The sequence below is a fragment of the Lathyrus oleraceus genome, chromosome 6, assembly GCF_024323335.1.
Source record: "Lathyrus oleraceus cultivar Zhongwan6 chromosome 6, CAAS_Psat_ZW6_1.0, whole genome shotgun sequence".
NCBI lineage: Eukaryota > Viridiplantae > Streptophyta > Magnoliopsida > Fabales > Fabaceae > Lathyrus > Lathyrus oleraceus.
Window position 1 is genome coordinate 332,596,923 of NC_066584.1, and position 11,340 is coordinate 332,608,262.

An 11,340-nucleotide genomic window follows, 5' to 3' on the forward strand; every position below is an offset into this window, starting at 1 on the left:
CTGCTTCGACTCGATACAGAGAATCTCATTTTTACTGTTTGAGATACTACTTCATCAATATGAAGAGTCTCATTTCAGTTTTTTTAGAGGTACTGCTCTAAGTATCCTCGGAGAGTCTTAGATTCAATTAAGGTATCATTCCCTTGTTTGGAATATCTTAATTTTGTCATATAAGATGCTGCTTCGACTCGATACAGAGAATCTCACTTTTACTGTTTGAGATGCAGCTTCATCAATATGAAGAGTCTCATTCAGATTTTTTAGAGATACTGCTCTAAGTATCCTCGGAGAGTCTTAGATTCAATGAAGGTATCTTTCCCTTGTTCGGAATATCTTAATTCTATCATATAAGATGCTGCTTCGACTCGATACAGAGAATCTCACTTTTACTGTTTGAGATACTGCTTCATCAATATGAAGAGTCTCATTTCAATTTTTTTTAGAGATACTACTCTAATATCCTCGGAGAGTCCGTGATTCAATTAAGGTATTTTTCCCTTGCTGGAACATCTTAATTTTATCATATAAGATGCTGTTTTGACCCGATACAGAGGATCTCACTTTTTACTGTTTGAGATGCTGCTTCATCAATATGAAGAGTCTCATTTCAGATTTTTTTAGAGATACTGCTCTAATATCCTCGGAGAGTCTTAGATTCAATTAAGGTATCTTTCCCTTGTTGGAATATCTTAATTCTATCATATAAGATGCTGCTTCGACTCGATACAGAGTCTCATTTTTACTGTTTGAGATGTTGCTTCATCAATATGAAGAGTCTCATTCCAGTTTTTTTAGAGATACTGCTCTAATATCCTCGGAGAGTCTTAGATTCAATTAAGGTATCTTTCCCTTGTTGGAATATCTTAATTCTATCATATAAGATGTTGCTTCGACCCGATACGGAGAATCTCACTTTTACTGTTTGAGATGCTGCTTCATCAATTTGAAGAGTCTCATTTCAGATTTTTTTTTAGAGATATTGCTCTAAGTATTCTCGGAGAGTCTTAGATTCAATTAAGCTATTTTTCCTTTGATGGAATATTTTAATTCTATCATATAAGATGCTGTTTCGACTCGATACAAAGAATCTCACTCAAAATTTTGAGATGCTGCTTCATCAAAATGAAGAGTCTCATGCCAGATTTCCTTTATATTATTCTAGCATCCTGGAAAGTCTTGAGATTTAGCTAGGGATGCCATTCCACATATCTCGACTGAGATATCTAAAATACTATTCTGATGACTCACAGAAAGTCTTGATTGTTCCATTTTATTGTGGGATAATGTCTTTTGCCATTTCTCACCGCATTTTCTTCCTGTATTTTCTTCCTTTCATTCCCTATGACAAAATTTGGGTCTTCTTGTATTTAATTATCTCCCACCGCGAACGCATAAAGACTGCTGTCATTCTTACTTTCCGGTTTGACGTAATTAAATAGGGGCAACTGTCATACCCCAATTTTATCCGGTCCTTGGTGACATCAAGTCTTCAATGACATTTTTCATCTGTATATCTACTACATTTGTTTTCACTGAAGCATGGGATGGTATATACATCTTTGGATAACAAAGCCCATTGTGGTTTATCCGCGAGATCTTTTTGTTTCAAAAGCCCATTTGCATAAATGTGTCCATAATTTAAAATGTGGTTTGAACCTTTTTACACTACTAATTCAAAATGTATTTGATTATTAGTAAGGTATTAAGAGCCATGGATGTTTTTATGATCACTCATCATTAAACCTATTTGCACGTCCCAAGTACATATGCCAAATCTTTAAACCATTCATAAAAATCCTTAAGCTAAGTGAGTATGTTGGTTTAGGATTAAGATTTTGCGTGCATGGGTATTTAATTAGTTTTCTATGATCAAAGTTTGAAAGTGCAACATTTTGTGACATGTTTTTATCTTAGGCCTTTTTGGCATATTTTATTTTCGATAATATAAATGTGTTTTTCGATAATATTAATGTGTTAAAATCAATCAAATTAAAAGTCCATTAAATTGCATTGTTGGGCCCAATTCATTTTTGGTTTGAATTATAATTTAAATATTCTTCTGGTTAATAAAATTAAATTGTTAAGACAAAGTTTAATTTAAAAAAAAAAGAAAAAAAAAGAAAGAGAGACTAATTCCACAAATAATATTCCCAAATCATATTCCAAATAATGCTCCAAGTGATATTCCAATTTAATCCAAATGTTACATAATGACCCAAAAGTATCCACATAAATAACAAAAACATAAATTAATTAAAATTATGTAAATTTTGCAAATGATCCAAAGTGTTACACGTCTAACCCAATTTTTCTTACCGTTAATATATCCTAACTAATCCAAAAATTCCTAGTAATCCAAAACAATTACATAATTGTCCAAAAAGAGAAATTCCAAATTAAGTTTGTACATGTTACAAGCAATCCCTAAGTTCATAATCCAAAAAGTCTCTGTTACATCATAAATAATTTTATAAAAAAATTAATCCAAAACAATTACATAATTGTCCAAAAAGAGAAATTCCAAATTAAGTTTGTACATGTTACAAGCAATCCCTAAGTTCATAATCCAAAAAGTCTCTGTTACATCAGAAATAATTTTATAAAAAAAATTAAAATAAGCGGTAAACACAGCAGTTTGAAGCAAATTTCACCGACTCTTCCAAAAGCTCTTTTGGAAGTTCCCAATTCAAAACCAGACTCTTCCAAAAGCTCTTTTGGAAGTTCCCAACTCAAAACCAACTCTTCAGAACTTTTCCAAAACCTGTTGAATAACAACCCCCCTTTTTTCAATCAATTAGCATCAACATCACTTCACCTGCAAAACCAATTCAAAATTAAAAACAGCTTATCAAATAAGCACTTAAAAATCTGGAAAATAATTAATAGAAAGAGTAGATTAATATGTTACGCAATGAATCAATCAAAGGAAGAGCTCAGAAACACACTGCAGTATCCAAATAAACAACTTTAAATCCATAGGTAAATCATCCCACAAAATCTGGAAATAGGATCCAACAAGTTATCTCACAGAAACCAACATTCATGTATATAAACCACAAAACTAATTAACAGAAACACGTTTTATAAAATCTAGAAGAAATTTTCAAAGTTTTTTTTCTCTGTTAACTCCAAAGAGACACAACACAGTAAGAGATTTCTTCTCAAAAAGCCAAAACCACAACAACAGAAAAAACAACTTTTTCTCAAAAAGCCTAAAGAACAGATCAACAGTAAGAGATTTTTTCAAAAAGAAACTCTAAACACAACAGCAAGAACAACCATAAACGCAGCAAAAGCTATTTTTCAAAACCCAAAATCAAGAACAACATAAACGCAGCAAAGCTCTTTTTTTTATCAAAACCCTAAAAAACGAAATAGAAGAAGGAGGCTTATCTAGAGACGGGAGGCATCATCGCCGGCAGCTTCATCTTCTTCTCCTTCTAACAAATCGACCACTCACCCTCCACCACCACAACTCAACAATATCACCCTTCTTCACCTCCGATCAAATCCATTCTACCGGACCACCACCTTTCGTTTCTTCGTCCGCCGTCACAAACCCTTGCGTCCCCAATTTCCATCTCTTCCGGCGCAAAACCTAATCCAGATGCAGATCTTCGCCAAAACCCTGACGGGGAAAACCATCACCCTCGAGGTCGAGTCTTCCGACACCATCAACAATGTCAAAGCAAAGATCCAAGATAAGGAAGGAATCCCACCGGACCAACAACGACTGATCTTCGCCGGCAAACAGCTAGAAGACGGCCGCACTCTTACTGACTACAACATCTAGAAGGAATCCACACTCCACCTTGTTCTCCGTCTCCGTGGTGGAGCCGAGAAGCGTAAGAAGAAGACCTACACCAAGCTGAAGAAGATTAAGCACAAGCATAGGAAGGTGAAGCTAGTTGTTCTTCAGTTTTACAAGGTCGCTCATTCTGGGGAAACTTTGAAGGTACAATCTGAAGCTTTTGTTGTAAAACCTAATTATGTTGGTGAGACTTGGGCCTTTGGCCCAAGCGATTTTGGCCTGCGTGTACACTCCCTCAATGCTACTGCACCCCATCTGATTGGACTCTGATAACCTTTTGTTGAGCCCATTCTCAACTTCTTTGGGCTTATTTTCTTTGTTTTTGATTACTAGTTGATTAAGTTTAGTTAATATGGGTTACTTGGCTTAATTAGATGATTAGGTATTAATTAGATTAAATTAGTTATAATTAGGATTAATTAGAAATAATTTTAGTATTAGAAATAATTAGGAATTTAGGTTCATTAGAATTTTTAGATTTAGCTTATAATTTTTTTTGAAGAGTTGGATTTAGAAATATTAGAAATATTAAATTTAGTTTAGAAATAGTTGTAGATTAATTAGAATTCTATTGTAATTTAGATTTGTTTTAGAATTTTAACTTAATTTAGAATGATTTTAAAATTTAATCTTTGTTAATATTTTAGAATTTAATTAGATCTTTTTTTTAGAAATAATTGTAGATTAATTAGAATTATAAGGTGATTTAGAATTATTTTAGATTTTTTAATATAATTTAGAATGATTTTAGAATTTTATCTTTGAAAATATTTTAGAATTTAATTAGATCTTTTTTCTTAGAAATAATTGTAGATTAATTAGAATTATAAGTTGATTTAGAATTATTTTAGAATTTTTAATTTAATTTAGAATGATTTTAGATTTTAATCTTTGAAAATATTTTAGAATTTAATTAGATCTTTTTTTTAGAAATAATTGTAGATTAATTAGAATTATAAGTTGTTTTAGAATTATTTTAGAATTTTAATTTAATTTAGAATGATTTCAGAATTTAATCTTTATTAATATTTTGGATAATAGTTTAGAATTGAGATTTTCGATTGTTTAATATTGTTTTGAGTTTTAATTTAATGATACTTTTGTTAATTGTTTAAACTTTAGTTATTTGTTTTAGATTTAATATTTTATTGCAATTCTCTTGTTCTTTCATGTTGATTTCAATTAACACCTAACATTTAACGATTAACTCTAATTTTTTTTAATTTAATTGCCGCAATTAACATCTAACTCTTTTAAATTCCGCTTCTAACATTTTTTTATATATTTACTTTACCTCGCTTTATGCTATATCATTGTACATTCTTCATCTCATCTTAAAATAAACCTAAAAATGATAAAGACTTAAAAGATACAAAAAGATTATAATTCTCATGCCATCAATTCAAACCAATTTTTTTTAAAACAAATAGAACTCCTCGATTCAAAGTCGAGCCCATTTTAAATGCCTTTGTAAGTCGATCGCTTGAAAAAGCATCGCCATCAACCTCACATGGCTTACTCTTGGGCTTTCTTACAATGAGACCTATTCGGTTTTAATTAATCGATTAAATGGATTATTCACCAAATAAATTCAATTCACTCACAAGAATGCAAATTTTAAAACCTCGATCCGACATCGAAAGTTAAATTAAAATACTTAATCACATTTAAAACCACACTTCATTTGAAAATGAAAAGGGGGATGGTTTTGAGTTTTCAACTCCTCTCCTCGATTATTTGAATACGAGTTTTCCTACTCGGTTAGTCAAATGGTCGTCATTTCTAATCCACTTAAACATAAGCAAGTCAAACCCTTTTATAACAAGAAACCAAAAGGGAGATAACTTTGAGTCTTCAATTTTTTCTCCTCGACTATTTGAATACAAGTTCTCTTACTTGGTTAGTCAAATTATTGTCGTTCCTCTACAAACTTCTAAACCCGATTAAATCAAATTATTTTCATAATAAGCTAAATGAAAAGGGAGATGACTTTGAGTTTTCAACTTCTCTCCTCAATTGTTTGAATACAAGTTCTCTTACTCGGTCAGTCGAACAATTGTCATTTTTTCGCAACTTAATAAATCAATCAAAGCTATACGAAAAAGGAGATGGTCTTGAGTTTTTAATTCCTCTTCTCAAATGCTTGGATATAAGTTGTCTTACTTAGTCATTCGAGCACTTGTCGTTCATTCTAAAAATACATTAACCATACGCAAACTTATTTTCGTAATCACTCAGATGAAAAAGAAAGCGGTCTAGAGTCTTCTATTCCCTTTCCCGATTATTAGGATACGAGTTGTCTTACTCGATTATCCGAGTATTCGTCATCCATTTAAAACACCTTAATTATTATCAAATCCTTTCTATAATTAAGGATGAAAAGAAAGTGGTCTAGAGTTTTCTATTCCCTTTCCCGACTTTTAGGATACGAGTTGTCTTACTCGACTATCCGAGTAATCGTCATCCAACCAAAAACATCTCAACATAACCAGTCAAACAAAATATCCAACATATTAATCCAACTTGTCGCCCCCGTGTGACCAAAACTCTTTTCAGAAAGAACACCATTTAATCCTTTCTAATGCGCACAACAAACCAATGCTTAAGCCTCTGCCGAGAGTAGACAAGCCAACGTTTAGCCTTTAGGATGCGATCTAAACAGTTGTTCATTAAAAAACACCAATCAACCGTAGTTCCCCGAACTACGAATGCTCTGATTTCCTTATTTAAGGATACGTAGGCAGGAGATTGTTGTATCTTCGCGAGCACACTAATAAAAAACCTCCCCTTTCTCCTTTCTGAGGTTCTCATCCATTTCTATTTTCGATATTTTATAACCCAAAGATAACAAACAAACATAAATTAACACATGAAATGCAAATTAGAACTAAAAGGTTCTCGTTGAGTACAACGGACGTAAGGGGTGCTAATACCTTCCCCTTACGTAATCCACTCCCGAACCCGAATATGGTTGCGACGACCATTATTCTATTTTTCAAAGGTTTTATCGATATTTCCCTATCCCTTCATTGGGATAAATAAAGTTCGGTGGCGACTCTGTTCGAACATTAAATTTTTCCGCGACCATCGCGAGGAATCATATTTTTAGAGATGCGACACTGAACACAAATGAATGAAGTTTGGACATGCAAATGGCAAGGCAGTGTAGTATGCAAGAAGATTTTTCATGTTATGCATAATTGAACCTAAAACTTCACCTCTTCGAAAATGCCATTTTCAAAATTGAAACATAAGCATGTGGGTAATGGTTGGAAAGGTATTGACATAAGGAACGATTGTTATGTTGAACAAAAATCCATTTGGAGTTAGGAAAATATTGAAAACTGGCCATGAAGTTCAATGTACAAAACATGTATTTGAGAAATTTGCCAAAATGGAACAACTTCAAGCCCTTATGTTTCAATGATGCAAGCATAAAATGACAAAACCTCCAACACCAAAGTTGTAGATCGTTTCAAGAAAATCAATTTGTACTTAAATTTTGCATCATTTTGATTTTTGATGAGAAAGTTATGGGCACTTGAAGTTAGACTTTTTCATATTTCAATGGCTTTGGTCCAAAGTGACCTATAATGTTTTGTATTATAACATGTGTTTATTTTAGGATTATGGAATTTTATACAACATAACAATTGCAATAGACATCTCAAACTTTCCAATGCACTTGGTATCACCTCAAAATCATAAAAAATGAAGGAGTTATGTCCTTGGGAAGTTGACCCAAAATTAGGGTTTCAGTCAAAATGACCTATAATGTTTTGAAATGAATGAAGACCTTACAAGTTTCAAATGGACTTTTTATGAACATAAAAGTTGTTCATATGGTTCTTAAGAACATTTGTTATCTTGGGGTAATCTTCATTTGACAAACACATTAAAAGTTAGGTCTCAGTGGATTTCAAAATAGTCAGATGAATTGAGTGATCAACTTCTCAAGTCCAAACTTCAAATCTTGATGAATTAATGATTGAGGACACTCACCTAGGCTCATATATGCATAAAATGATGAATGAAAGAACTTCCCTTGATTGTATTTGATCATAGATTGAGGTTGCATCATGAGCAAGGCATAGTCAATGCATAGTTGAATTAGGGTTTCCTTGGGAAACAATCCTCAAGCCCTTTGGTTTATCTTGATCAAATTGACAAAATGAGATACTTGGGAGGCATATATGATGATTGAGAGCTTTGGGAACCATTGTCATGCTTGCTTTCACTTTCATCTGGCCACTTCAATGAGTGTAGGGGCCTCATAGGAGCCTTGGATCACATGACTGCTTGAGCTTCAAAACAAAACAAGTTAGTGACATATTTTTGTGCTTTTGGTTAGTAAACAAAATAAGAAAAGAAATAATATACAATTCAAGCATGCTTGGTAGTCTCAAACCAACTCACACAAGTCCCAACCCAAGGGTAAAGGAGCCAAGATGCTATGATCCTTGAGGCAAATGCAATGTGAAATGATATGATGCCATGAGGGATCTTAGGGTCAAAATTAGGGTCTTACAGATTCCCCTATTTAAGGTCATTCTAGCCGGAGATATGAAGGTTGAAATCTTCGTCTCGATGAGGTAGAATGGGCTTAAATAATAACAAAGAGACGAATTTTGGTCCCTAAGAGACCTCATGATGCAAATGTATGTATGCAAAAGTTAATACTCTGTGGGGATATGTGTCCATAAAGGAAAAAAAGAAATCAGGAGAAACTGAAAATCCAAAGGAGTAATACACTCACTAGGGAGACAGAGACTCTGGGGGAGTAAAGGGTAAAAAATGCGTGAGCAGGTCACGACTTGAGACTTGCTGGGAGACACGAAGGGATTCCATGAAAATAAATCAATGGAAAGACTCGAGCTGACGCAAAGATGCATGTATTGGGGAATATGCCAATACAGCAAACTATCCACAAAGGATACTTCGGATAAAAATCCGGACTCGGGCGGGGAATGTCCACAAAAGGACTCAGCTGAGGGAGAAACAAATGAGGTATTACCAGTTACTGGGTAATAAGCTCAAAGAGACATGTGATCAAAACACCGGTATAAGGGTGAAAAGGCAACATGCTCAGAGAGAAAGAATATCTAAGACCGATATAAGGGTGAGATATATCAATCATCCAAAACATCTGAGGAAAACCTAACAGGTATATTTCAACTCAGGAAAGATCTGACTCCACAGGGGACAAAAGTCATAATAGAGAGCAGAAGGAACGAACACCAGGGATACCGGTTACTGGGCATATAATAGGTGACCAACCAGGCGTGAATTGGGGAATATTTCCAAGACACTCATCATCCGAAAGGAGGGCTGAAAAATCAGACTCGATTATAGGACGGACATTCGATTCCATAAGGAAATACGAATCTTACTCAACTGGGGAAGAAAAAGACTTCGACAGAAGGGCGCATGAGATATATTATCTATTACCGTCAGAACATAGATAACATACTCGCATGGAAGATTATCCATAACCGGTTACTGGGTTAATAAAGGATAAATCGACCGAAAAGAAAGGACATCGGGATATCGGTTACTGGGTATAAAATGATGACCAATCCAAAGGAGAAACGATCATTACCAAACACAAGGTAAATGAAAGATGACTTGCGGGGAATAAATTGCTTAATAAGAGCAATTATCCAAGAAATATATCACCGGTTACTGGGAGATATACTCAAAACTGAAGGAATATCAATACCAAATATTGGATAAAGATAACCAACAAGGAGGGGATTACATCTACCGGGTTACTGGGTAGAAAACCACAAAAGAGAAAATACTCGTCATCAGTTAGGATGAACAAAATCAGGGGTTAACTTTGCAAAGGGACAAAATGGGGTTTACAACTACCGGTTACTAGGTAGAAAACCACAGAAATAGGACTTACAACTACTGGTTACTGGGTAGATGGCCACAGAAATCCACTAGGGGAGAATGAATAATTACTGTTTACTGAGCAATTGATCACCTGCCACAGGGAACTGTAGGGGCAATAACAAGAGGAGTCAATCTAGGAACAAACTAGGGAGACACAGTGAAACAAGACTCAACCCAATGAGGATATAGCTCAGGGGAGTAATTCCATCCCAATACATATTTTGGGTGGAAACTGAAACAATAATCATCCACGAGGACACAACTCAGTGGGGAATATAGGAGAAAAGATAGACACTTTCTGCCTATAGGGCTGACTCTACATGGAGAGATCAGACACCGACATCTGATTGGGGAAATATTTCACCAACTAGCAGGAGATAACAAGCAAAGATATATGGCAAAGAATGCAACATGAATATCTGAATGCTATGATTATGCATGTATATGCATGGTTTATGTATGATTAATGCTGACAAATAGACATATCTAACACAAACAGGTCCAAGAATCGATCGACAGACATCCGGTACAACATCTCAAAAGAGAAGAGCCAGGCCCACAGAAGAAATCCAATCTGGTGGGGGCAACAAATAACAGGAAACACCAATCGCCGCTAAGGATCAAACAGAGTCACTGCCGGGGATCAAGACCAGTGTTAGGGGAACGAACAGAGTCCACTGTTGGGGATCAGCAAAAAGATCAGAACCACCAAAGTTGGGGATCTTCCAACAGTACGCAGAGATATGGATAAGATCAATCAGAGAAGAACTCTACTGGGGACCTTATCAGGGGATACACAATTCTATGGGGAACAACCACCAAACAGAAACACATCAATCAAACATTCACTTCTAACTACTGAAGGAACATCTCTGTTGCGGAGAAGGAACCAATCACTCCGCTGGGGAAGGAAACAAAACATCTTCCTCGAAATTCCAACGCCAAACTAGAATCATGTAAAGTCTCAGCTGGGGAAGCTATAGAGATATTGCCAGGGAGCTTAACACGGATAAGATCTGTCGTAGACGCAACTTTACTGGGGAACTTATCAAAAGGGGAGATATGGAACTCTGCGGGGAACAACCACTACACAGAAGTTTCAATAATCAACCACTTTCCTCAAATCTGCTGGAGAAACAATCTTTGTCGAGGAGGAGGGAACCATTGCTCCGCTGGGGAAGGAAATGAAAATCTTCAACACCAGCCCTGCTAGGAGGAAGCTATCCAAGAAGGAGGAAACAAATAACTGGGCTCTGATCAGGCAACTCCACTAGGGAAAGGTTGCTAATGACCGAGCTAGGGATAACCTGTGGGCGAGCATGCTGGAGATAATCTGCTGGCGACCCAACTGGGGGAAGATCCGAGGTGATCAAACCTACTAAGGAAGATTGGTAAGCCAACTTGCTGGGGAAAAATTGTATGTGAATCCGCCGAGGATAAGCTACAAACCAAACTATTGAAAATTTCCAACTCATGCTAGGAATTCCTGCTCAATCTGCGGGAGATTTCCAATCATAATGAGGGAAAGACCAGCTTCCTCGAAAGCAAATCATTTTTTATCAATCTATAAGGGATTTTAGGTCAATCCACACAAGGGATGACAACCATATATTTGATAAAAACATAGATGT

The 11,340-nt window shown here is 35.2% G+C and overlaps 1 long non-coding RNA gene across 1 annotated transcript; it reads right to left on the reverse strand.

The window, feature by feature from the left end:
- Positions 1-2,372: 2,372 nt before the first annotated feature.
- On the reverse strand, positions 2,373-3,949 carry LOC127094764 (uncharacterized). The gene is made up of 2 exons (XR_007792642.1): positions 2,741-3,949; positions 2,373-2,697 (listed from the first exon to the last, which is right to left on the reverse strand). It is a non-coding gene; the product is annotated as an uncharacterized LOC127094764 (long non-coding RNA).
- Positions 3,950-11,340: the final 7,391 nt, after the last annotated feature.